General features: G+C 35.1%; 2 pseudogenes across 1 annotated transcript; one reads left to right on the top strand and one right to left on the bottom strand.

The window, feature by feature from the left end:
* Window positions 1-11,569: 11,569 nt before the first annotated feature.
* Window positions 11,570-16,009, bottom strand: LOC149547225 (pentatricopeptide repeat-containing protein At5g28460-like; annotated as a pseudogene).
* An 848-nt stretch (window positions 16,010-16,857) lies between these two features.
* On the top strand, window positions 16,858-22,835 carry LOC149547224 (pentatricopeptide repeat-containing protein At1g08070, chloroplastic pseudogene; annotated as a pseudogene). Its single transcript, XR_016353855.1, has 2 exons — window positions 16,858-19,783; window positions 20,115-22,835. The product of XR_016353855.1 is annotated as a pentatricopeptide repeat-containing protein At1g08070, chloroplastic pseudogene (transcript).
* Window positions 22,836-24,856: the final 2,021 nt, after the last annotated feature.

The following is a 24,856-nucleotide window of genomic DNA, read 5'->3' as shown; positions in this document are numbered from 1 at the left end:
TCTCTCTCCTACTCCCTCTCCCACTACCTACTCTCTCACTCTCTCTCCCATCCCCTACTCTCTTTCTCTCCCTCTCCCTCTCCCACTTCCTACTCTCTCACTCTCTCTCCCATCCCCTACTCTCTCTCAAGCTACTCTCTCTCTCCTCTCCCATCCCCTACTCTCTCACATAGACACATACTCCCATCCCCCTCTCTCTCTTTCTCTCCCTCTCCCACTCCCTCTCCCACTGCCTACTCTCTCTCACTCTCTCTCTCCCATCCCCTACTCTCTATATTACACACACTCCTATCCCCCCCCCTCTCTCTCCCTCTCCCTCTCCCACTCCCTCTCCCACTGCTACTCTCTCTATCTATCTCCCTCTCCCACTCCCTCTCTAATTTCCTACTCTCTCTCTCCCATCTCCTATTCTCTCTCTCTCTCTCCCTCTCCCATAGTCCACTCTCTCTCCCTCACTCTCTCTCCCATCTTGTACTCTCTCTCCTCTCCCATCCCATACTCTCTCTTTCATAAACACACACTCCCATCCCCTCTCTCTCTCTCACTCTCCCTCTCCCCCTCCCTCTTCCAGCACCTACTCTCTCTCTTCCATCCCCTACTCTCTCTCTCTCTCTTACACTCCTATTCCTCCTCTCTCTCTTGCTCTCCCTCTCCCATTGCTACTCTCTTTCTATCTATCTCCCTCTCCCACTCCCTCTCCAATCCCCTCTTCTCTCTCTCCCTCTCCCACTCTATCTCTCACTCACTCTCCCATCCCCTAATCTCTCTCTCTTGCTCTCCCTCTCCCACTGCCTCTCTCATTGCCTACTCTCTTTTTCACTCACTCTCCCTCTCCCACTGCCTACTCTCTCTCTCTCACTCTCTCCCATCTCCTACTATCCCTCTCTCTCCTCCATCCCCTACTCTCACTCTCTCCCATCCCATTCTCTCTCTGGCACCCCCTACTCTCTCACACACTCTCTCCCATCCCCTACTCTCTCTCTTACACACACTCCAATCGCCCCTCTCTCCTTGTCCCACTCCCTCTCCCACCGCTTACTCTCTCTCTCTTACACACACACACTCCCATCCCCCCTCTCTCTCCCACTTCCACTCCCTCTCCCACTACATACTCTCTCTCTTGGGATACTCTCTCTCCCCCCCTCTTCCATCCCCTACTCTCTCTCTTTCACACACACACACAAACACTTCCATCCCCCCTCTCTCTCTCCTCTCCCATCCCCTACTCTCTCTCTCACACTCCCATCCCCCCTCTTTCTCTCTCCCTCTCCCATTGCCTACTCTCTCTCTCTACTCTCTCTCCAATCCCCTACTCTCACTCTCTCTCTCCCATCCCCTACTCTCTTTGCCACCCCCTACTCTCTCTCACACTTCCTCTCTCTCCCATCCCCCACTCTATCTCTCCCCTCTCCCATCCCCTACTCTCTCTCTCTCTCTCTCTCTCTCTCTCTCACACACACACACACACACACACACACACACTCCCATCCACCCTCTCCTTGCTCTGCCTCTCTCCTTCCCTCTCTATTAAAATTTAGGTCATGCACACTAAAGTGTGTACACACTAAAGCATGCACATGCTATTAAGACCCAAATTTTAAAAACTTTAAATAATGTGTGCATGCTGTAGCACACACAAGCTATTTAAAGCTTTGCATTCTACAAAGCCTAAGGCTTGGTTTTTCCTTGGGGATCCAACCCAATGGTTTGGAGTCTCTAAATTGGTCTGAGATGTGTTTTGCTACAAACATACAAAAAATGTTGATTTTTCTTGTGTACTCTCCTTCAACTTTCCTCATGGTTGAGCATTGATAAAATTAGGTTACATAATTGTAGGTCTTTGTGTTAGCTATATGACCATATAATTCATTTTTTATTTGAACTATTTCAAGCCTTTCAACTGTAAATTTTTTTGAATGTATGTCCATTTTTTTCCAAAAACCAACATGTACTAATTGGGTTGTAGATTTTAACTCATTCATCAAATTTTGCAATAGCTTAGTTTTTTAGAAACTAGACTCCATTCTACACACTTTGAACAAAAGAAGTTTTGATTTTAGATTAGTTTTCAATCATTTCTAGGCGGAGCACACAGATATTACACATTTTTGGGATGTGTCCAATTAAAAAATTCATAAAATAAATAAATCTAGTATAAACTACACGGTGTTAGATAACTTTTGACCAAAGTGATTAAAGAATTTTAAAATAAAGTTAAGATTTTAGGGGGGCCACACTTTGTACTGTGTTATGTTTTTTTTGAATAAATAGTACCACTTTCTGTGGCCCCCTTTTTTGAGGACCTAAAACTAAACCATGTTGAAAAAAACTAGTAGTTTAGAAACTAGATTCAAAGGACTACTAATTTTTTTGGTCATATCTTAAAATTTTGAGTGTAACTATCTTCAAATTCTTATTGAAGTTCAAAAATTGTTGATTTCAGGAAAAAGGTGTCTGCTTATACCCTCCTTTTGGCACCACAACTTGATGCACTTACGTCATATCTAGACCTACTTAAAGATACTTATCTATCTCCACAATGTGAAGATGTCTAGTTATGGCATAAGAGGCTATGTCATGTGAACTTTGATAACTTGGTAAGCATTAGTAAAGCAAAAAGAGTTAGAGGGTTCCCAAGACTAAGAAAACTTGATAAAATGATGTGCAAATAATGTCAAATGGGTAAAATGACAAAGTCTAGTTTCAAGAGCAAGACCTATTCTTCTGATGATATTTTGGAGTTGGCTCATACTAACTTATGTGGTTCTATTGGAGTGCAAAGCTATTATGGTGTTAAATATTTCATTTTGTTTGTTGAAGATTCTTCTAGAATGATTACTATGATGTTTATTAAATAAAGATCTGATGCATTTCAAATATTTAAGTGTCATTTCAAATGTTTAAGTGGTACTTGGATAGACTTGAGAAAGAAACATGAAAGAATCTAAAATGCTTGAGATCAGATAGAGGTGTTGAATTCATTTTGGTGAGTTCAACATATTTTGCATTGATAAAGGTATCAAGAGGAAAATGAGTGCACCAAGGACTCCACCATAGAATAGTATAGCTAAGAGAAGAAATAGAACAATTATGGATTGTGCAAGAACACTAATAATGGAGAAGAACATTTCACAAAAGTACTAGAGAGAGGTTGTAACCAGTTCACTTTACACTCTAAACTGAGTTCAAGTGAAGAAAGGAACAAACAAAACACCTTTTGAACTTTGATATGTATATACACAAAATGTCAATTATTTTAAAGTCTTTGGAAGCAAGGGTTACATATTGAAAACTAAAGAAAAGGTAAACTTGATGCAAAAAGTGATGAAGGCATATTTCTAGATTATTCCACTAAAAGAAAAGCTTATAATTGTTTGAATTCCAACACTAAAAAAATTGTGGAAAGTGTAAATGTTAGAGTTGATGAATTTGCAGAGAAAAATGAAGAAGAATGCAATAATTTGAAGACTATAGAAAGTTTGTCCAAATCTATGAATGTGAACCTAGCGCCTTACCTGAACTAGAAAAGGTGGTTGTCAAGCATCAATATTTAAGCACTATTGAGGTTCTGTAATAGATTTCTACCAAGCATCATGCTACATGAGTCAAGTCGCAAACATTGACTACCAACCATCAAATAGTAGAAGTCAAGTTGTAGCCAGAGCTAATTGAAGAAGTTAAACATGCAAAATCTAGTAAACAATAACAAGATGAACCTAGACCTAAACCTATATTGGAAAATTATGTGAGAAGACATTGTGCACTAGATCAAATCACTAGAGATAAAGATTTAGGAGTCATGAGAAGAAGAAGATATAAGAATGAAACTAGCTTATTATGTGATTTTGAGCCTAAATCTATCAAAGATGCTTTGGAAAATGAGGATTGAATCAAGGAAATGAATGAAGAAAGTAAGAAAATTGAGAAGAATAAGACATGGACATTGGTACCCAGACCAAAGAATAAAAATGTTATTGGAACTAAATGGGTTTTCATAAACAAGTTGAATAAAAAAGGTGAAGTAACAAGGAACAAGGAAAGACTAGTTTGTAAGGGATATGCATAATAGGAAGCATTTGACTATGGTGAAAATTTTTCCCTAGTTGCAAGGTTGGAAGGAGTGAGAACTTTTCTTGTGTATGCTCCTTAAAAAGGATTCGAAGTATACTAAATGGATGTAAAATATGCATTTCTGAATGGAATTCTAGAGGAAGAAGCCTACATTAAACGATTTGAATTATTTTTTGATCCAAACAAAAGGAATATGATATGTAAGCTATACAAAGCTTCATATAGTTTGAAGCAAGCCCCTAGACCATAGCATGAAAGGTTACATAGTTATTTGGTGAAAATTGGTTTTACAAGAACTAATGAAAATAACAATTTGTATCTAAAAAGTGAAGCTAAAAATAAGATATTTTAAACTGAATTTTTTGTTGATGACATCATATGTGGAAGAAAGGATTCATTGAGATAGTCATTTGTTGATCAAATGAAAAAGGAGTTTGAAATGTCAATGTTTGGAGAGATTAAATTCTTTGTTGGATTTCTAGTGTATCAGATGAACAAAGGTATTTTCATCACTCAAATCTAAGTATATCAAAGAGATTTTGAAGACTTTTGGCATGGTAGACTTAAGACCAGTAAGAACATCTACGGTGACTAGACACAAATTGACAAAGAATGATAATTTTACTGAGGTAAATCAAATACTATAAAAATTAATGATTGGAAAGATACAATATGTTGTATACAATAGACTTGACATTGCATTAGTTGTTAGAATTGTTTCTATATTCTCTACTAATCTCAAAGAAAACTATATGATGGTAGTAAAAAGGATACTAAGATACATGAAAGGAACATAAGACTATGGACTATGGTACAAGAGAAGTGACAAATTTGAGTTGAAGGTTTACACAAATGTTGATTGGGCAAGAAATATTGATGACAAAAAGAGAACAAGTGGAGGAGCTTTCTTTTTAGGAAGAAGATTGATTTCATGGAAAAGTAACAAGTAAAATTGTATTTCACAATCTACAATAGAGGTTGAGTATGTTGTTGCATCAATGAATTGTTCAAACATTATATGGATCAAGCAATTGTTAAAAGGAATGAAAGAAGATATCATTGAACTTGTTGTGATATATTGTGATAGCGCAAGTTCTATAAACATATCAAAGAATCTTGTGATGTACACAAAGATAAAGCATATTGAGATGAAGTATCATTACTTGAGAGATCTAGTACAAGACAAAGAAGTGTGATTGGAATATGTGAACACCAAAGAGAAGTTAGCTAACATATTCACAAAGAAACTACCTAAGGATGCTTATGAGTATCTAAGAGGTAAGTTAGAGGTCATCTCCTTACTTGAAGAAAACTAAGCAGAGATGTTTCATTACATCAAATATTTCAATCAAAATAGTATAACCATTGATATAGGAGCTCATGCTTTAGGAGCTTCCTAAATGTGTGTAAAGAAAGTCATTGAACTATGAGTAGATGAAGCTACAAGGAGTTATTGTTGAGATGACATTTCTATATTAACCATTCACATACAAGTTTATGTCTTTGTCATTGTTGTCTAAGAGTGAGAGATTAGAATGCTTGATCTACCATACAAGCTATTAGATAAAGAGGGAGAGAATTGAGTTGCCACACAAGTATACCTAAAATGGGAGAGATTGCCATGATCACTTAAAGAGGGAGACATATGTTTTCATGTTGAAAAATGTTGATGTGTTGCTATAGAGGATGAATGTGTACTAAACTGATAAAAGGAACGTCCTAAGACTAATGGTACAAAGTACTGAAGATTTGGATTGCATGGTAACTAGTATAGTATGTGAAGCTTGTGAGGTGTTTCCATCAATACCAAATAGGGAGATGGTTGGAAACAACAATTGGAGAAATTGTTATGTTGTCATTGATGTAAAACCTATTGGAGAGGAATTTAATAATAGTATAGAGTACCATATCATTTGATTGATGAAAAGGATTTAAAAAGAAGATATCATGAGATTACCTAGTGAAAGGTTGAGTTGATATGTTATAAGTATCATCAAATAGAATGAGCACTTGATAAGTTAGTTCTTGACAATATAATGTGTTTTCCAATCAATAAATGAAGTGAAGAAGACAATTGGATGAAGCTCATAGTTGAAAAAAATCAAAAGGATGTTTGACATAGTGTCGACATTGGTCAGTCAATGAAGGAGCTGAAGCAGAAGATTAAGGAACTTAAGAAGAAGCCAAACAAAATAGTTCAAGACAAGTGCTAGTTATTGCAAAGAAAATTTATGAAGAAGTATTAGTAGATGCCAAGCATCATAATGGCTAAGTGAACATGTTGATGTCGAGAGAGAAAGTATAGTGTTTGTCAAGCTACATAGTGATGACCAAGAAAAAGAGCACAGTGATTGTCCAATGATAGAAAGCTGTAGTTTGAGAAAGATTTGATTTTGAGGCTGATATAGTTAGAATTTTGAATTAGTCAAATGCATGGAAGATAAGGATTGATGAGTTGGTGTATTTAATGTGCCAAGAGATTTTGTTATGCAATCAAAGGAAAGGATTTGATCATAAGTTTCTAGAAGGAGAAAGAGAACAAGAAGATGAAAGGATTTGATGAATGCAAACTAACCCTAAGATCAATAGTGAGGTTTAAGAAAAAAAGATCAAATTTACCTATTTAAGGAGGTATAAGAGATGTTTTATAAGGTTTTTTCATGGTTGATTTGGGATCTTAAGGATAAGTTGTGAAGAGGAGAACAATAGAGGTGAAGTTTGAAGCGTTTGGTGAAGAGTGATTACTTGAGGAGATGCCAAGCAGATCAGTGATGTAGATGTTAATAAAGGCTAGTCAATGAACCAACAAATGAGAAAATGGAGATTGTAATTTCCAAAGTGAGTTGTACTTTACAGGTAAAACCTACTATTACATTCTAACCATTGTATCAGTCAAAATCCTTTAATCAAGGTTGACCAAACAATTATTTTGTAAATCCTTTAATCAAGGTGACATTCTAATGGAATCATCCAAAGTCCTCTAACAAGGCCACGCATAATAGGGTGATTAAATCCTTTATCAGGGTCGCATTTAATAGTGAGTTGTATAACCTTTGACAACGTTGGCTCTTAATTGAACTCACCTCAAAATAGTGAAAATTGGTAACTTATTACTTGGTAGTTTTCCCCAAATTGGGTTTCCACATTAAATTCTAGTGTCAAAGTGTTATTTTCATGTGTGGATGTTATTTTTTTGCATGCTATATTTTACAACAGTTTATTTACTGACAGTCGACACATAGAGTGACGAAGAGTTAAGAAATTGTATGAAATGTTAAATTGTTGATGATATCACAAGATACAAATAAGCAAGATAGGGGACAAAATGGGCATAGAAGTGTATTAAGGAAGTTTTATGGAACATAGATTAGATTATCATAGGCCCATTTAGGGATCCTAAAATACCTCCTTTCTTAATCTTAATATGTTTTTATGTGGTTCTTTTCCCAAACAAAATTGTAACATCATATTGAAATAAAATTTATGAGTTACATTTTGAAAATCTAAAGAATTTTCGTAGAGGATAAAAAAATAAAAATGCAGCCAAAAAGTAAAGAGAGATCATAAAAATATTGGGAAAGAAACAAAATCAAAGGCTAGGGAAAGCCAAGAAAACTGCTAGAGGAAGATATGAACATATAGAGATAAAAAGAAGAAAGGGGGGAAAATAAGGATAATGAATTATTTAACACAAATAATCGATTTATCTCATATGTGAATCCTCCATGCATTCCTTAACTTTCCATCTATTCATAACCAAATTGAAACCTTCCTCTTAAAAGGCATCCACCAAGTCGTATTATGATCTCTACAAATATGAACAAATAATAGGTGGGGGAAACAACGTAACCTATCAATGATATCTTCAATAGGTGAAAAAATCAACTTTTCCACTTAGTGGATCCCATTTATCCATTGAATGATGACCTTAGAATTTCTAGAAACTTTCAAATTTTATCTAAATTTTTGTCCACAACAAAATTCAATATTAGTTTCAAGTCCATTCTTTGCAAAGTTACTCGTACTACTTCCTAATCCAACACTAAAGGATATATATTGTTTAGGATTCATGATTAAGATACCTCTAGGCCCACAACAATCAGGATTACCTTGAAAAGACCCATTAAAAGAAACCCATGAATATGATATGAATTTTTATGGTTATAATTACAATGTGTCTCCCAAAATCATATACCACATGCACTTCCAGATTGTGTTTATATGGTTGCAATGGTTTTTTAGAAGTCCTACACTATTATTTTCTTCATTAGAAGAATATTTAGAGTGGTTCATTTAGGGATCATTCACTTCCTTTTTTTCTATCTTGGAGAAAACTACACCAACATATCTTGCTATTTATTTAGGTAATAATGAGTCCTAATGATTCCCATGTCTCTTTTGTTTATACTTTAAATAACCTTTGATTGGTAGCATTGCTACATAATTTTTATCATGCTCATTTTATTAATTATATAATAGGTTCTACTAATGGAATTTGGTACACCTACGCATGCAAATAAAGTTGTGATCACATACATGTTAAAAATAATTATTCATATCTATATCCCTTATGAACATTTTTGACATTTGATTTCACACTAGCTACTTGTTCCACCTTGTCATGCATAATTCTTGGTAGCTTCCATGCATGCCAAAGTGGAGGCTAAATGTAGAGATAAAAGATATATGCATAACATATTGACCTTTGTCCCTTATGCAATCTTCTAGTTCTCAATTTGGTTATTTTGAAGCAATATTTAGCATTCATCATAGACACAAACTGAACCTAAAGCCCTATTCTCCAATGGATCCTATCTGATCCTTATTCTTTTTTTTCTTTTTTTTTTGTATCATTGTAATTGCTTACACAACCTTGACCTTCAACTATTTGCATTAGATCTATCTAAACACTAACTTTCTAAATTTAAAGTTTTAAGGCTTCAAGTTGTATCAACTACTTCTTACCCATTGATTTAAGTGCAAAAAATCAATGCAAAATATTCAAAACTTGAATAATAGATTGTTAAATAAAATAACAAAGACTTGAAAATAGTATAATATCATTATTACATTTAATCATATTAAAAGCGAGCATTTAAAGTATCATTACGTCAACATCATTCATTAGATTGGATAGCTAGAGGTACATCTTAAATAATGCTTGAACACAACTAAATTGGTTTAACAAGGTCTAACTATTAACAAGAAAATATATGGATTCCCCTATTTGACAAAAGAACATTAGTGAGGTATGAGTTAAATAATATCAGTGAGGTTACACTAGCACTTGCACCTTTGAAGGGTGCAAGGGTTTTGTTGATAGTGTTATATATATTAAATGATTTCACTATATTGATGGTGTAGAAGGATTTCTCATAATAAAATATTTGATGGGATAATTTCATTTTTTAATTTATACATGTACAAGATAATTACATGTTATTTCATGTCTCATTTGATTCTATTGTTTTCTATATAATTGTATATGGATTATTTTTTAGTTTAGAGTACTTGTGATAAATATAAGTAGGTTGAATATAGAGACCATCTAGAGATTTTATTCTAGACACAATTTAAATGTTAGTCCATGCCTCTCTACTATATACCTTTCTTACTCACACATACACACTTCTTCTGTCTCCCTCCCTACCTCTCTCTTATATGAACCCTCTCTCTCTACATCTCTGCCTTTCTCCTCACTCCTCTTCCTATTTCTTTTCCCCTATTTCTTCCTCTTTGTCGATCCCTTCACAACTATCCCCCACTTTTATATTTGATTTTGATCCATATATCACCAATCTTTTCCTATTTTTCCCTTCTTTCTTCTTCCATATATCCCTTTTATATCCATCTCATTATTCCTTTGTCTCACTCTACTCTTATATAACCTCCCCCATCTATCCATCACTATAGCTATATTGTATTTTCTTTTGTTTAAAAAATAATAAGTATTAATCCATGAACTCCTAATAAAATTCAACTATAAGAATTGAAGATGTAAAAAAAACTTACATAAAATTTAGAGACAACAATTGTTAGAATGTTTTTGTTTTGTAAAATAATTTATATTTTGAATATTTAACAAGTCTAATTTTATTTTGTTAAATTACTATATAAATATTATATTTTAAAATAGATTAATATTTAATATTTTCTAATATTTTGAGAACATAATAAAATTTCATCTTTTATTCTAACCCAAACTTTATTTATCAATCTAATTTTAATTCAAATTATAGCTCTGATCCTAATCCCTATGTATTTATATATGGCATAAAATATGGAAATTGTAGTTGCTAACACACAAAAATGAAAATAAGAAAACAACATAAAATTGAAAGAATAGTAGAGATATTGTGTTTGAAACCACTCTATTGTTAAATAATTTTCTGGAAAAAAAAAAAAAAAAAACTTTGTTGGGGGCTTTCTTTTTTATTGATAAATACATTTGTTAATAGTTCTTAATGAATAATAAAAAAATAATTAATTTCAAATAATATATCAGACCAACAAGATAATCAATAATTTTTCAATATATTTATTATGAAATGTATTAATCAAATGATTAAGTTTTTCATAGGTTTAAAAATATGTACTGCATGGAGAGAGCAAGAGATGAGATGATGATTTTTCAAGTAAAGTGCATTAATATTGTCATCTAACGATGATCAAAATAAATACCTAATTTCTTAATTTTAATCTTAACATTATTTTTTTACTCCAATTATTATTAAACCCTAACCCTAATTCTATAATCAATTCAACTCTATCTTAAGTTTAACCATGACTCAAATTACGAAAAAATTATGATCTATGAAATATATATATATATAATAAAATTTCATTTTATATCTTTCAGTTTATCCACAAGATAAATAAATTTCATTGTCCTAGTAATATATATCCCTACCTTCCTTCAACATATTATCAATATAAATCTCCACTTATACTCGACACCTTTATTTTTTCTAGAATATATGGTATAGATCACCACCCATATTTTATACTAAATAATCATTTCCATGCAAAACCCTACCTTCTATTTAATCCCCTTTGATTATAAAATAAGTTGTTACATAAGCAATCTTCTTATTTTAGATACACTCTCTTTCCAATTTTCCTACCTTAGCTTCCACAACACTCACTCAAATAGTGAGAATTCCAACCTTTTAACTCTTTATCTAATATTTAGATAAGTTTATCTAACCACTCTTGATTCTAATAATTTAAATTATCACACTCTATTGATATAATAAATCCTAACACCCACTTACAAAACTTAAGAAATCAAAATATAGCAGAAAACATTTGCAAACAAATTTGCAATACATACATAATGTTTGTGTTCATCAACCTGTTAAGACTACAAGAAAATTCCTTACAAAGATATGGAACAAAGAAATAACACATTAAACAAACATGTGTATACACCAAAACAAAAATATGTTATTATTCTTACTAATTTTTTTAATATAATTATTTTAAGAAAAATGATTAACTAAACTAGTGATTTTAAGAAAAATATAGCTTCATCTACTCTCCCCACTTTGCAAAATCCATTAATTAGGGCAGTGAATGTAATTATATTAGGAGAACAATGAGCATGCAATATTTTAGCTACTAATCAAAGAGCTTGATCTACTCGGTTAACCTTATAGAGACCATCAATCAAAGTAGTAAATGTAAGTTCATTTAGGGTACAATTAGCATCGCCCATCTTAGCCACCAATTCGAGAGCTTCATCTACTCTACTTACTCTGCAGAGGCCACCAATCAGGGTAGTAAATGTAATTCTCTCTAGACAACAATTACCATGCCTCATTCTATTTAACAATTCCAATGCTTCATCAATATAACCCCACTCACAATATGCTCCTAGTAGAGTATTGCAACTTACGATATCTAATACGATTCCCATCTCTTCCATCTCAAAGAAAAGAAAATTAATCCTAGAGAAATTGCCACAATGGCCAAGGCTATACAATATCACTTTGAAGGGCGCTACACTAAGGGAAATCCTCGTAATTTTTGCTATATGCACAATCTCCAAAGCCTTGTTTGCTTTTCCTACTTTACACATTGCATTAATGAACTAAGTAAATTTAAGGGTATCTGGGAAAGACTTGCAACATTTCTCATTGATGTGAACTATAGTCATCTCTGCCTCCTGCAATCTATTTTCCTTTAATATTGTCAAAAATACTTATCTCAAAATGATCTTATTTGAAACATAGTTGGCCTCTAACATTGTAATAGAGTGAGAGCCTCGTTTATCTTTCCTAATTTTATAAAAACATCAAAAAGACAATTGTAAAGAAGATTATTCAACTTTGGATATATTTTTCTTACCTCACTCAAGACATGTAAAGATTTGGGCAGCATCTTAGCCCTTTCAAAGTGCTAAATGAGTTGCTTAGCCAAGAAAAATTCAATTGAAGGCCCTTGTTTTTTAATCTCATTAAGTAGATATTTTATTTGATGAATTAAAAAAATTTCTAGTCCTACTATTGATCTTCCCACACCACCTTTACCTCAACAAAAATCCATTTTACCCGATCTTGTTTGTTTATATTCTATATGCTTGCATCTGGTAATTCTAATCTTCCATCAAGCTCACTGACCATTAGTAGAATGATTGATCAAAATGAGGGAGTTGGTGGTGATTTTCATCACAATATGATGTCTACCACGAATATGATCTCAACAAACCCCAAATGTTTGAGGCTATATGTAATCGATAATGCAGATCTGTTAGTGTTGGTTAGTTGGGTGTGGTTTATTATTGCTACAATTGCAAACTAGCAAAATTTTATTCACAAGTTGCAGATCTCTATAACACATTGCGAGTTTGGAATAAAATGCTTCAACTTGGGCCTTTCAAATGGAATTATAAATCAAATTATTTTTCCAGTACATTGATCCACCCTCGAATGGGTGGTAAGAAAATATTCTACTATTATTATTGTTTATTATCTTTCATATTGTTCTCATTGCACTCGTAAGGGTTGGCTGAAAATAAATATAAATTGTAAGCGGCTAATTATTCTTTTCTAGTTTTCTTAGTTGTTACTTTTCTCAAAGCTTAATTATTGTTTACATTTGAGAGGCTGGTTGACATCATGTTCAAGGAATAAGTCAAAGATCGATTCACAGAATACAACTCATGACACGGATTCCAATCCTTGTGCTAAATTGTCCTTGACTTTTTATTGGGCCTAGTAGAGAAAATAATGATTATTTTCTTTTGTTGCATATTATCAAGTTGTTGGAATCCAATTGTAAAGACTACTCCTACAAAACTAATGCCACATCATCAATCTCCATAAAATGTAGAAATTTGAATGGAAGTCAAAGTCTTTTGAAATATTGACTAGTCAACATTAGTTGATTTACATAAACTATCATTAATCTTAACTAAAATGATACATCTGCATATATGCTCAAGTTTAAAGAAACCAAAATTTTGTTACTGGAGTACCAATACCAGATACCAAATACCGAGTAGTCTAACCATGACGACTAAGTTGAAATGAGCTCTAGAACCTGTCTAAGATCACAAGGGCAAGAATATTGTAGGAGTGCTTTTACCACCCTACCATGAAGCTATTAAGCTTCTCTGAAATCTTTCCTGAAATGAAAGATACCCAACCTGGCAATGAGGAAGACTAATCCGGTAAAACCAAGAGAAGTAATGGAATTGTGCAACACATTATTTATAACATATTTATAAAATCTCCATCCATTCTGAAAGGTAACATAATGCACTCATGCAACAAAAAAAGAAAATGAACACATTCACAGTTTCTCAATATGAACTATCTACACATAAGCATTTCCATAAGTTATTTCAATAAAATATGCATTCTATAAGAGTTATCATAATACTATATTCATAGAATGTGAAATATTTGAGTTGTATGACAAATTCCTGAGTATTATCCCACCATAAATCTCAAGCTTCTCATAAAATTCCTGGACAAAAATGAGAAGGATTCATATCATTCTTTCCTAATTTATTTAATGGAAGCATACTTTCAATTTCCTAATCACTAGGAACTTTCATCCATTTTGAACAACATTATTCCAAAGTAAGAACGTATGCAACATTTAAGCATTAACCAAAAATATAGTCATAGACATTCATTGTTCATCAACTTAAACTTAATACAATAGGATACAATATGCCCAAAATTAAGTTATTAGATAAATGCATCTTTATCTTAATGACATCTCACTAATTTGGTATACTATATGTCTGAACATTCACAAATAAACAATTAAAGTATCGGTATGAAATTATACAACAACAGGGTAACCACTCAAGAAAAAGAAAATTTGGAAGAATGGTTATTGTGCTTCAAGACAAAACTAAATTCTGTCCAATCAAACAATCAAGAACATCACATGTTCAATAATGTTCAAATTTTTATGATCAATCATAGTAAATTTTGTCTTCACTCTGTTAATGAGTAAGGAGCAATTTTTAAATAAATAACAACTTTACACTCAAAACCACCAGGGAAATGGTGGAATAAATCTCTTATGTTTGCAGTTAAAGGGAGTCAATGATTTGAATGAAAACTAAGTTTCAAGTATTTCCCATCAACATCTAAGTAATTATGGTGAGTGTAAGTTAGTAACTAATACATGGAAATAAAATATTGATAAATGTCACCTATAGAATTCGCTCACCAATGGAAACCATCTTTATCTGGTACAACTGAGACTACAACTGCTCAATGGTCCAATTCGTGCATTAGTATCCACAATTTGGTGAAGACATTCAACCATACACTGTGTCTAAGACGGTTGAGATGATCCCACCCTATAGATTGCAACAGACATGGAAAATGGAGCCTTTTGAGCTTGCTCCATCATAGTAGAAAGGTTTCGTTAATATTGAGTTGGAAAGAAAGATGATTGAGGTTGATGCCAATAAGAGATTACGCCTCAAGACCCTAAATGACTCAACATTAATTCAATAAGCAATTACAATCCATTCTTTAGAGTAACAATTCCTACTCATAGTACATGTTTTTACATTCAGATTTCAATATAAGAAAAATTTCCAAATTAATACTCTATTGTCAATTGAACAACAATAGGCCTACTAAAAGCCTTTATAAATCTTTGCATGTGATAGCAAAGAAACACAAAAGAGGTAACCCTCTTATTTGAAAAATGCTATAAATGCTATAGAAAGCAAAATTGACCATTTCTCGCAGTATATTGGCATACGCAATCAAGAAAATACCATCCATGTATGTACTTTGGCAAGAACGTTTACTGTGCATGAGCTCTTAGATTAAAAATAGAACACAAGATGTAAAAAGTCGGAAAACATACCAAGCTCATTCGTTGCCGCTACAATAACAGTTGGTAGACGAGAATTCGTTAATGGAATGTTGCATGTGACACACAAAAGATGTAGAAGGCATGCCCTTCTGTAGAAAAACTCGATGCTCCTTAATGCTTAAGTGTCCCCTTCAAAGCGAGAGGAGTTCAAACCTTCGACGGATGAAACTCCACAAAAAACTTGCGGCGTGAAGCGAGAAGCGGTTTACTTAGAAAATAACTGACAGAGAAAACAACGTCGCTGAAATTGTGGGTGTTGTAGGAGGAGGTGTAGAAGTGAAGGCGCAAGATATGCTTGTGGGCAGTGTCTGAAATTGGGACACTATGTGGATTTTTCTGTGAAAAGACGGGCTGTCTTGTAGAGGGTTTCAAAGGGGAGGAAAGGACCAGAAGAAGTTGCTGCCTCAGTGTTGTTGGGTGCAGTGAATTTATATTCATGGTCTCCAACAACCTCGCGCTTGTCCTGTGACAGAATTGTGTTTGAGGAGCCACAACTGAGAAGAATTTTGTCATGATTTGCAGCATAACTACGAATTGCAAAGGCAGCGAATGCAGACCAGAGGAGAAGCAGAATGTTCGACATAGAAAGGACAGAGCTATGCTTGTCATAGTTGCCTCCAATTTTGAGGATAATATTTCAAAAAAAAAAAAAAAAGTATTTTAGCTGGCACCAGATAATTTAAGGAGAGAATAAATAAATATTTTAACCTTGATTTTTTTATGGAAACTGTCCACCAGACTCTTTCTTCGAAATGTGAGGAGGAAAAGTACCGCTGATGGTTCCATGAAGGAGGCGTATTGGATCAAATTTTCCATTTCCATTTGCTAATGCACTAAAAATTTGATAATCCTGCTCTGTTGGTGTTAGAAACGAGGAATATTGTTGCACTGTCCCCCCAGTTTCGAAATAGTTTGTTTCTTTGAAGCCTGCCTTTGAAAACCATTACGAGTGATTACAACTGATACATTGTAACTAACAAGATAACTTTTTACCAATATGCAGAATTGATTATTTAATTTACAGGTGGAATCCCAAAAACAAATTATTCGGTAACTGAAAGAGTGGGTTGTGCCACCAATGGTTTCTCCATTCATTTAGACGGGGTCTCGTGCTAACACTCAACAATGCCATTTTTCCCGACCATTTTTCCCGGCGTAAGACTGCCAGTAAATCCGGACATTCCGGTCATTGACTTTCAAGGAGTGAAGCCTATCGGCTTCATAATTTAAGACCAAAGAACGTTGAGTTGAATAATTTGCATTAAGAGATTTGAAACACCCTATAGAGAGCATAGCTCATGTCTCAGCCTATAAACCTGAGTACGACAAATGTGAGAAGATTCCAGAATCAACTCAATGCATACGCACTAAGATCTGATCTAATCATCTAATCATCTCTCACTCATTATTAATTTAAACATATGTTTAAAATTTTGTCTAAAATCATGAAATATAGTAGTTGTCCAATTTTTTTATAAATACAATGACGTGGCTTATAAGTAGTGATTGTTAATTGTAAGGCAAGTGCTTCAATTCCGATATGGCTTTGATGTTCTGGTTCAGTTTTATTTTTCTTTTCAAAGATAGGGTTCATTGCATCCGGTGCTATTGTTGAGGCGGCGAAGATGTAACTTGAATTTACGGGTGTTTGCCTTCATACTCACTCTCCTAATTTTGATTGGTATGATATAAAGCATAGACAGAAATTGAAAAAGGCCACCGTACCATGATTAACAGAAGCAACGCATTGTAGTAGAATGAATATCAACATTGATTTCTCATGCCATTCAGTACGCTTCTCAATCTGAGAGCACTCTGTGGACAGGGATGCTTGAAAGAGGCACAGCGCCTTCTACTTACCACACATAAGTATTCTGTAGGCTTTTCTACATATCTTCAACTATTGCGGGCCACTCTTGCGGAGAAGTCGTTATTAGAAGGAAAGCAAATCCACACTGACATCAATGGCAGGAGTTTGGCATTTGCCAAACAAATGTTTTTACAAAATACACTTATTAACATGTATGAAAAGTGCGGAAGTTTGGTTTTTGCTCGCAAAGTATTTGATCAGATGACTCGACCAGACGTCTTCTCGTGGAATATGATAATTGCAGCTTATAAAAGGCATAGGTTTTCTCAAGAAGCATTGACAGTGTTTAACAAAATGCAACCAACAGGTGTGCTGCCTGATCACATTACATTCACAATCATAGTTAGTGTTTGTGCCAATGTAGTATCTCTACAACATGGTTTGCAGATCCATGGAAAAATCATTAGGTGTGGGTTTCAATCTAATGTTAGTGTTACCAATACCCTGATAGATATGTATGCAAAATGTAGAAGGATGCAGGTAGCAAGCGAACTGTTTGACAAAATGCCTCATAGAGATGTTGTAACATGGACTGCAATAATTGCTGGGTATGCACATAATGGGTTTGTTGAATTAGCATTGGATGTTTTCAAGCATATGCAATTGGCAGATCTAGAACCAAACTCAGCAACCTATGCCAGCTTGCTCCCATCATGTGCCAAAATGAGAGCTTTGGAACAGGGCATGGAAATGCATCAGAAAATAATTGAAAGCGGATTTTTATCAGGTGTTGTAGTTGTGACTGCTTTGATAGACATGTATGCTAAATGTGGGAGCATAGAGAAAGCACATAAATTGTTTGACAAGATGCCTCAACGAAATGCTGTTTCATGGAATGCTATGATAACAGGATATGCACAAAATGGTGCTCTTAATGAGGCTCTGAGGATTTTCCAGAAAATGCCTCAACCTAATGTGATCTCGTGGACTGCAATCATATCTGGCTATGTACAAAGTGGGTTAAATGATAAAGCCCTGGAGACATTTGAGCAAATGCAATTGGTAGGTTTAAGGCCAGACTTATCAACCTTTGCCTCCATCCTCCCAGCTTGTGCGAAACTTGGAGCTCTAAAACAGGGTATGGATATCCATCAAAAAATAATTGAGAGGGAATTTTCCTCTAATGTGGTTGTGACTGCCCTGATAGACATGTATGCAAAATGTGGCAATTTACAGAAGGCACTGGGATTGTTTCATAAGTTGCCTCAACCAGATGTGGTGTCATGGACTGCAATCCTTGCTGGATATGCACAAAATGGTGTTTCCGATAAAGCGTTGGAGCTTTTTAAAGAAATGCAGCTGACAGATTTAAAACCAGACTCATCAACCTTTGCTAGTATCCTCCCAGCTTGTGCCAAACTGGGAGCTTTGGAACAGGGTCTGGAGATACATCGAAAAATAATTGAAAGTGGGCTTTTGATTGATGTGGTCACGACTGCCCTGATAGACATGTATGCAAAATGTGGCAGCATACAGAAGGCACGTAAACTGTTTGACAAAATGCATCATTCACATTTGGCCTCATGGAATGCAATGATTGCAGGGTATGCAATGCATGGCTATAGCATGGATGCCCTTCAACTCTTTGAAATCATGAAGCATTCTGCAGCTAGTCCTGACGATGTGACCTTAATTTGTGTTTTATTTGCATGTAGTCATGCAGGCCTTGTTGATGCCGGATGTAAATACTTCAACAGCATGAGCGACACTTCTTGCATCATCATGAGTATAGATCACTACATCTGTGTGGTTGATCTTCTTGGACGTGCTGGCTATCTTGAGGAAACCCTAAACTTTATCATCAAAATGCCAATGAAGCCTACTGCAGTTGTGTGGTTGACTTTACTCGGTCCTTGTAAATCACACAAAAAAATGGGACTAGGAGTATTTGTGGCAACACTCCTTTTTGACTTGGATCCTACAAATACTGCGACTTATGTTCTTATGTCAAACATTTATGCCGAAGTAGGCAGGTGGAATGATGCTCAAAAAGTAAGGAGATTGATGAAGGAGAGAGGGATTAGAAAGGTACCTGGATGTAGTTGGATTGAAATCCATAAAATTGTACATGCCTTTTGTATAGGAGATAGATCACACCCACAAACAGAAGCAATCTATGAAAAGCTGGAAAAACTATCATGGGAGATGAGGGCAGAAGGGTTCGTTCCAGACACAATACCTGCGTTGAATGATGTGGAGGAGGAGGAGAAGGAATCACTACTCTGCCATCATAGTGAGAAATTGGCAATTGCATTTGGGTTGTTAAATACGTCCCCTGGAACAACTATTAGAGTTGTCAAAAACCTCAGAGTATGTGGTGATTGCCATAATGCAACCAAGGTTATATCCAAGATTGTTTCAAGAGAAATTGTTGTAAGAGATGCAAATCGTTTTCATCATTTCAAAGATGGAGAGTGCTCTTGCGGAGATTATTGGTGATGTCATGCAAAGCAAGTCGTTAAGCCTGCAACGATAAGAAGGAATCAGGTATTAGTTTGAGTTTCTGTAAAAGTGTTGCTTCTGAATGCCTGGAAAAGAGACAATGCTTTTGTTTGAAATGGCATTGTATGATATGTTGGATGTGAAGTCCAACTGTCATGTCTGTTCATTTCACATTCTTCTTATTTGTTTCTTCGTATAAATATAAGGGCAAAGTCCTGTGTATGTTAAGCTGCAAGCTGCAATGACTGAGTAATATATTTGCTCTGCTCTCAATGTGGATGTAGCCACAGTTGTGGTGAACCGTGATATATCCTGTCTCTTGTCTCTATTTTCTGTATTCTCACTTTATCTCTTAAATTAACAATTGGTATCACAGCATGTAAGATCCTGGAGAGCAGAGCAGACTATCAGAGCCATTAAAGGGAGATCCAGAAGCATGGTAAATTGTAATATGGAAGCTTATAACAGGCTGGTGTGAAATTAAGAAATCATGCAGCCTGACAAGGTCGAGGAGGCCACACCACACAACACTCTTAGAGCCGTTATAGTTGGACTAATAAAGAGCAGAATTTATTTGAGTGCTAATATATTAGCAGATGCATAAGAGATTGGAACAAATCTGCAGGGTCAAAGGATGACTGCTGGTGAGGCTCCACGGTGGAGTCCATCTCACCTATGAGTGGATCTTGTTGTAAAGGTAATGTGCTATAGACAGAAGAAGACGAGTGAGGGAATAATTCTACAGAGGGAATGAAATTTCAGTCTGTCACGCACTTCATGATCATGTGCGATTTGGAGAGATGTCCTTTTATGTGGTGGAATAGCAGAATGTTCACCGTGTTGAAAACTTCTCAAAATTGGAGTTACCACGACATGTAGGAAAACACACGCCTGAGATTGTTCTTGGTTGCCACTGTGTTCAACATCCTTACTGAGAGAGATAGGGGTGTGCGGGCAATTTGGGAAGTGATGTTCAAAAGCTATTGTCATAGGAACTCTTCCCACTCTCTCAGATAGCGACCCTGGGTAGTGATCGTGTGCAGAGGAGACGAAGAGTCTTGGAAGTGGATGGTCGAATTGATGCATATCTGTATAATAATCGAAGATTAATCCTTCAAATGGTAGCTGTGTCAAAGCACATGCATTTCTTTAGCGGTACAGGCTTGTTCACAAGTTAAGACATGGCAGCCTGCAGAAGACGGATTGGCAGAGGATATGCCAGATATGCAGATGAAGGATTAGTTCTCTAGAGGCGCAAGCATTTATACAACTGTTGATCTGCTATAGGCTTGTTTGACACCAGACTCTGTATTGTTTGAGTGCATTATTGAGGCAGAGGCATCGGCTGTTTAGAGTGAACAAAGAAGTCGAACAAGGTATAAGGAGACAGTTAAGGGAGACTTCTCAAAAATTTATTGGGAAGTGCTGGTTTGAATCTTCTTCTCCAGATTATGGAGAAATTGCAGCTTCAAGTATGACTGCTGAGTGTGATGATTGGTAACAATTTTTATATTTTGTTTTTGATACCATGAATATTTCGATATCACAGTATAGTGGGAGTTTTACTTAAAATATTTTCTGTCATGAGATGGTTCCCTCCATGGGATTGGAGATGTTTGTTCTCATGCCATAGTGAGCTCTTGGTTCTAGATTAGAGTGTTGGCATGATAGAGGTTCTCTTGACAGGTTTTTCTCCTTCGAGCATGATTGTTGGTTTGTGGAGATCAAGTTGTCATAAGGTTTTCCCAGTTATGCAGATATGCAGTGGGAGTTTTGATGATTGATCTTCGTTAGTGCTCTTGGTATCGGGTACTTTGGTGGATTGACCATGGAGGTGCTTTCTTTAAGAGATAAACCGTCTACCAATTGCACTTTGCCTGATTGTCCCGGTTTATCTCTTAACCCTAAACTTTTCAAAATGCCAATGAAGCCTACTGCAGTTGTGTGGATGAGTTTACTTGGTCCTTGTAAATCACACAAAGAAATGGGACTAGGAGAATTTGTGGCAACACTCCTTTTTTACTTGGATCCTACAAATACTGCGACTTATGTTCTTATGTCAAACATTTATGCAGAAGTAGGCAGGTGGAGTGATGCTCAAAAGGTAAGGAGATTGATGAAGGAGAGAGGGATTAGAAAGATACCTGGATGTAGTTGGATTAAAATCTATAAAATTGTACTTGCCTTTTGTATAGGAGATAGATCACACCCACAAACAAAAGCAATCTATGAAAAGCTGGAAAAACTATCTTGGGAGATGAGGGCAGAAGGGTTCGTTCCAGATACAATACCTGCGTTGAATGATGTGGAGGAGGAGGAGAGGAATCACTACTCTGTCATCATAGTGAGAAATTGGCAATTGCATTTGGGTTGTTAAACACCTCCCCTGGAACAACTATTAGAGTTGTCAAAAACCGCAGAGTATGTGGTGATTGCCACAATGCAACCAAGGTTATATCCAAGATTGTTTCAAGAGAAATTGTTGTAAGAGATGCAAATCGTTTTCATCATTTCAAAGATGGAGAGTGCTCTTTCGGAGGTTATTGGTGATGCCATGCTAAGCAAGCCGTTGAACCTGCAATGATAAGAAGGAATCAGGTATTCGTATGAGTTTCTGTAAAAGTGTTGCTTCTGAATGTTTGAAAAAATAGACAATGCTTTTGTTTGATATGGCATCGTCTGAGATGCCACTGTCTATCTATACTAGTGGGGTAATCGTTAGAAAACCGTGGAGGTGCCATAACATTGAACTATTATTCAAAAAGCCTATACATCTCTGGACAGAAAAGCTGGAAATGAAGGCAGGAGAACGAAAAATGGTAAAGTAGAGTGCGTTAAATTAATGGAAAGGTGCTCAGCCAGCAGGAATGTGAGAATAAATTTTAATCGAAGTGTGAAATCAATGCTTGGATACGGTGAAGAGAGACCAGCATTTCTTGGTCACTGTCTTTGTCAAGTTCTGTGGTGCTTTCTCTCGATTAATCTTATTACATTTACTGTCAGTTTTTCCACTTGGAAGTAAAGTGCGATTACGCATGCACATTTATTTATATTTGTCCACGAATATCAAAATAAACTGTTCTCCGGATGAAGCTAACTGCAAACGGCTTGTTCTGATCAGGTTATTGAAAAGCCTTGTTTAGAGAAGGGAAGCATAGAATTCATTCTATTACTCACCAAATTCATGCGCTATATAACTATACCATAAGTATGTAGTAGGTTACCCAACAAAACTTGGAAGAATCTGTCATTGCTTCCAGTTCCCCCAGAGGTTGAATAGACTGTATGCTTAGGATCAACCGAATATCAGAAGGCCGCATATCAGAAAGAGGAGGGCCTCGTACATCAAAATCTTAGGGTCTGTTTGGCTGCAGGAATAGGAATAGCTATTTTGGAATAGAAAATGGGGTTACGTATTCCTGTTCTCTGTTTGGTTCAGCAAATATTTGATGGGGAATTTGCGGACTCCAAAATTTATGTTTTCTAAAATAAATAAAAGTGCAATAGGAATATGTATTCCAATAACACGTATTTGGGTGGAATTGCAAAACTCCATTTTTGGGCCAAAATTGGAATATGTATTTCTATTTTACTTCGTATTCAAATTCTAATTTGCTGCATCCAAACGAGGAATTCAAAATTTTAAGAATTTATATATGTCTATTCCGCTTGTATTCTCGTTGCCAAATGGGCCCTTAGGTTAAGAAGTAGACAGTTAAGATGCTTTAGTAAGACAGTGAGTTAGATGTCGATATAAGTTCCTAAGTAATCCTTTATGCATTGTTAGTCCTTGCCATTTAAGGCAGGGATTATAGTTTTCTTGGGAACTATGAAAATCTCCAACATGCCATTGTATACTATGTTTGCCAAATTAAATTTACTAAAATGAATTTCCTCCAAAATTTCAAATTTTCCATTGATTGAAGTGATTTTTCTGGGTCCTCGTTTTCCAAAAAAAAGTTTTTTTTGGGCAATCTTTTTAATTTCCTGCTCAAAAAATTCGACAAGAAATTGAGCTAACGATTAGGGCAAGTGGTTTTAAAGGACATGTGTCATCCATGTTCATGTTACAATGCAACTCTTCTAGAAGACAAATGTAGAGCAAGAATGTACTTAAATGAATGTTGAGAAGGAATGTACTTAAACGACAAGTGTCATCCATGTTCCACCTCCTTGTTGAGTAGGTTCATTGTTAATCTCCTATAATCTTTCATGTTTTTCAGCATATTTAAATTTCCATCTGAAGTGGAAAAAAATTGGAAGAGTACTCATACAATCTTTTTCTTGTAACAGCTACATCGATGAGGCCCTGTTATACAACTCACAGTCATTTTATGGAGAACATATTTACTGATTTAGAACATGTAATTGAATCCTCAAATTTTTTTTTCATGCATGTTAATGCTTTCTGTGAAAAAATTGGTGAGCTTTCTTTTTGGGAACAAACTCTAAATTAATACATCTTGTGGACTTTTTGTAAGATAATTCTTTTTTGTTTTTTTTGGCATAGATATAGCTTCAAATTTTTGTAGAAATATTAATTTTCTAATTTCAGACATGTTTGTGACAGAATTAGAAAATATTTAGTAAATTTGCTTGATGTTTGTGTTTGTGGCAAAAAAATAAGCAGTATTTTTGAGATTGTCAATATGTTATTATCTATCAAATTTTGTGGTGAGCTCTAAGGTAAACAATGAGAAGGTGAGAGCAAGGAGAAATCACCATAAGAAATTCTTAGGGTTTTGATTGCCAAATTCCTCACAAATCTGACAAATCCAGACTTTTCAATGGCAAAATCTTTTATTAAATGACCTCAACCATATATTCCGAAAGGAAAACAATATTGCCTATATAATTGCCTTTTACCACAATCCCATTGCCAAGATTGCCAGAGAAAAAAATTGGCAATGGAAAGGAGAAGGTAACCACTTGTTGAGATTAGGAGAGGCAATACTCCCCTGCATAACAAACATTGTGAGATACTTAATAACCATATTCCTTGTGTTAGTTTAGTTAGCTTTGGACAACTGTTTGTCCATTTGTTATTATTTAGCAAGTAATTGTTTTGCTAACTAATTGGTTAGGTTAGAGACAAATATTTGTTAAATAATTGACCAC

Source organism: Cupressus sempervirens, chromosome 7 (assembly GCF_028749045.1).
Source record: "Cupressus sempervirens isolate cs-2001-9-10 chromosome 7, ASM2874904v1, whole genome shotgun sequence".
NCBI classification, from domain to species: domain Eukaryota; kingdom Viridiplantae; phylum Streptophyta; class Pinopsida; order Cupressales; family Cupressaceae; genus Cupressus; species Cupressus sempervirens.
This window is presented reverse-complemented; position numbering and strand designations above follow the sequence as displayed.